Source organism: Nannobrachium achirus (assembly GCF_963921795.1).
Source record: "Nannobrachium achirus genome assembly, chromosome: 12".
Taxonomy (NCBI): Eukaryota; Metazoa; Chordata; class Actinopteri; order Myctophiformes; family Myctophidae; genus Nannobrachium; species Nannobrachium achirus.
In genome coordinates this window covers 15,015,259-15,019,836 of record NC_137832.1, presented here as the reverse complement: position 1 = coordinate 15,019,836, position 4,578 = coordinate 15,015,259, and positions in this window count along the sequence as shown.

Here is a 4,578-nt window from a genome sequence, read left to right as displayed (position 1 = left end):
TGCAAGACCCCAAGAGCCCAGTGTTACTGCACACGTGTTCCACCATCATGAACTTGACAAATCTGGTCTATGATGACTCTGTCCCCGGAGCAGATGACTTTGTAGTTGTACCCGTACTCGTTCAAGAGGTTGAACCTGACCAGTGTCCTGCAGTGTCTTCAGAGGGAGGTATGTATGTACTTGAACTTTAAAGAAAACCTTAATGTATACTGTTAATGTGTTTAGAAACAGCCAAAACAGAAGAAATGGCCTCCCGTGCTTTCAGAGGATTCCTCCAACATAAGGATGTGTGATGAAAGGCTGATTTCCAAACTTACAAAGAGGATAATCCAAGCTTTCCATACAGCTGCTTTTCTGTTTGAAGATATAAAAAATAGGATCTAAGCACATTTACACATTTTATGCTACACCTCTTTTAAGTTGAAATGTGAGAAAGACATTTTTTCCATGTTCATTTAGAGGTAGTCATACTTTATTTTGCAGTAAATGTGTACAGATAATTCAATATATTATCACTGTAATAACTATTGAGTTTATTATATGATATTGTCTTTTAACTCCAAAATACTTGCTTTTTAGGAAAGGAAAGAGCCTGTGTTACAATGGATCCGGTTCACTTATTATTTAGTGTAGCGATGTTTTAAACTTGAAGATGTCAGTTTACAAGTATGCATGTCCTTTTTTAATGTCTTCAGACACACATGGAAAACCCCAGTGGTGACAGAGGAGAAGATCATCCATACTGTACGCCCCCAGAGAGCACACAGATGATATCTCCCACTCCCAGAGACCTTACTAATTTCCTTCACAGGTCTTACCACGTACAGTACACTAATTAACCATTAAAACTGGTAAAGCATCTATGGGTGGAAACTTTGTGTCCAAAACTTTTCAGGATTATAATTCTAAAGTAGCAGATCTAAAAGCTTGCAATCTGCTAATTTTATGGAAAACAAAACATAATATGGAGGTAAGGCTTGCAATGGATTCAGAATCATGACAAACCTCTAGTTAGAACCCTCACATCCTACTTAAAGCAGATTTATTTCTGGGTATTTTCCTCCTGTATAGAGCATCGCAGCGGAAGTGGATGCCTGGGGTCACTTTCACTTTCACCATTCATTTTCGCCATAGACTTTTACAAAAATATTTATAACAATTATGTTAAGCCTCGAACCAAGCCATCCAGGATGGAGGTGAATCATGATCATATAACCTTTGATCCTATGTGAAAACATATTTTAATATTACATTATTTGATATACTACATTTAATAACTACCCTTTGTTTAGCGATTTTCAAAATGTTCTTTTCATAGAAAAAAAGGTTATATGGTCATGATTCACCTCCATCCTGGATGGCTTGGTTCGAGGCTTAACATAATTGTTATAAATGTTTTTGTAAAAGTCTATGGCGAAAATGAATGGTGAAAGTGAAAGTGACCCCAGGCAATCCACTTCCGCTGCGATGCTCTATAGAAAGTCGATAGGAGCCCAACTTGATTTGGCCACTGTGGTGAAGGTTGCAAACTCGGGCACCCTAGCTAAATCATGAGCATGTACTGGGCTACATCTGTGCAAAATTTAGACTGATTCGCAGGAAATGTACATTTTCTCCCCTTAAGGCCCCCGACTATCTCAGGTTCTGTTCCATTAGTGGTTCTCAAACATTTTAATTTCAAGTACCCCCATAACTCTGAGTGTACCAATGGAACCAATTGTACCTGAGTTACACACCCGTAAGGGCCATATTTGAAACCTCCTAAAGGAACCATGAGTGTCCCTGAACTGAAGCCCATTTCTTTCCAATATGGCTGCTGTGCATAGAGAATTTTGTATTGTGCTTAAACAACTGTTGCCTTGCATGTTGATGGTTTGGAGAGAGACTGTCCTTTAAGCACACTTTCACTCTGCAAAGGATTTTCATCAGATTTTCTGTACTACGTTTTATTTTTATTTTTTATCAACATTATTACATCATTTGGTTATCACATTTTTGTCCATGTCAGACATTTGTGGTGTCATTCTTTTGGGTTTTATATTCAGTCCATTTCTCCCATTTCTCAAGGAACAGTTCTTGTATCCTGAGTTTGTGTGTAAATTTCACATATCACATATTTCCTCCACAACGCACAGCCACTGCTCACAAGTTGGAGGGTCACTTTTATACCACAATCTTGTTGCTTTTTTGCTGGCTACCAGCAGCACTTCTGTACTGCTACTGTTTTGGAAGGAAGTGTATCTGACTGTAGAACTATATCTTTACAGTATTAGCCCATATACATTTATACCAATACACACACATTATGAATGTCATGTCAAGGTATATGGAACTGGAACTATAACTTTACATTACAGGGAAAAAAAGGTAAAAAATAATCAGTATTATCCCCTGGTCTACATGGGGTTACGAGCCTTCAGTCGTTCTGCCCCTCGTCTCTGGAACTCCCTCCCCCCTGCCATCAGAAACTGCAATTCAGTCGCCACATTTCAAACCCATCTCAAAACCCACCTGTTTAGACAGGCATATGACTGATGTTGCTCTGCTGCAAACCATTTTTCTTGTTTTTAAACTGTGATTTCTTGTACTAACTGTACGTTGAAAAGCCAATTTTCATTGCACTAGTTTGCAATCATCTGACCAGAAACTCCCCAAGTAGTAGTACTAGTTTAGAACATGGCAAATCTCTGTTACATGGGGTGTTTGCTACGTTTTTTTAGTAATCACATTGTTCAGGCAGTGATAAAATTAAGTGTGTCTTGTGATTTTAGGATACAGCAGTCATTGCAATCAGTAGTATGACTAGAAGCCATTTTGACCGGTTTAGCTTATTTTGTATTATTTGTTCAGAGTTTATTGGTTTAAGGGAATTATTGGCTAATTTGTGTTAATTTGCTCATTTGGGCACGCCTCTCCCAAGCTGGGGCTGATTGATACAGAGGCCATATCAGTGAGCAGGTGAGGGAGGAAGGGCAGTCACAGAGTGGGAATAACAGTTTTTACCAGTACAACAGAGTAGAACAAGGCCAAGAAGCTGTTTGTTTGTTTTTGTATGCATTTGCACATTTTGAGCAGTAAAAAGAGCACAAACTCAACCTGAACTTGTGGACATTGTTTTATTCTTTGCCTGCGTTGAAGACACTCATCGGTGCACTCAGTGGAGTTTGACAATTATTGGAATCCAACAACCTAGCACTTTCAGCTATGTTCTTGAAACAAAGCAGTCACATAATGGCTATATAGTTTATCAACAATAAACTTGAAAACGTACCACAATTTCTATATCCATAATATATGGTTGTGTAATGCAAAGAAGCAGTGAACATTCAAAACTCCCTAATCTTACTTTTAACGAGGTATTTCGTAATTGTGATGCAATAGCCAATCTTTCTTATTGCCAGTTATTAGTTGGTACGCAGTGACATAAGATAAGTCAATAACCTCACATTGAAATAGAGAATTAATTTACAATTTTTTTCTTTCCTTTTTTTAAAATCACAAAAAGACTCTTCCACAAGTAGTGTCAGCAGGAATAAAGCGTCACTATATAGCATATGTCCCACAAAATTATAAAGTTACATGTTTTTAGGCCCAGAATTATTGAATGCTTTAACCAGTGAAAAATAGCAGATATACGAGCTCACAGCGCGGCACCGAGTGCCGCACTGCGAGCTTGTAGATCTGTCAAGTCGTGAAAATGTGTGCAAATCTTTGAATATATGTATTTTCAAAGCAAACGTTTGTAACTCAGATTTTGCTTCTGGGGGGTCCCTGGAACTAGATAATATTTACTTCCAGGGACATTTAGAGATGGGGGTCCGTGGCCAAATAAATATCATTTTGGGGGTCCTTGACATGAAAAAGTTTGGTTAAAGCATTCAATAATTCTATGAGTATTCAAGCCACAACTGCCAGTCAAAGCAAAGACTGGCCAATCAGTGCGTCATCGCTGGACATGCTTTCAGAGACTCTTGGGTAATGTAGTCTCTTTAGTTTTCTGACAAGACTGCTATGTTAATTGTGTCCAAACTAAAGTGCAAACTGCTTCAACCAAAGATGGCTTTCACTAAACATCAGTAGGGTAGGCCAGGGAATGCCTTTTATGTAAAATCCTACAAAGTTGTAACAGTCAAGTTAAAGTAGTTAAAAAATAAATGCATAAAACAAAATGTATGTAAAAAAGATATTTCTATTAAATAAGTTAATCCAGTTATTCCACAAATATTTTATTATTTGTATAATTGTATTTATAAAAAATGTGTTTTGCAAAATACTGCAAACATTTATTGGGGGGAATGGATTTAGACAAAACAGAAAAAAACAAGCTTTAATGTATATATAGCATCTCAGTCTTCATAATACAATATATGCAACTGTATGTTTTGCATTAACCAAAAACGAGTCCAAACGATATATCAGTCTCTGATTGATCAGACATTATTTTACCTTTTGGATGATCGGAATGCCATCATTAGCTAAATTGTTTTCAAGTTTTCAAAGTCTCAAAAAGAGCTTATCTACCAGTAAGACGCCCAAAGGGCGAGAAGCGACCACGCATCTGCCTGGGTGACAGGCTGA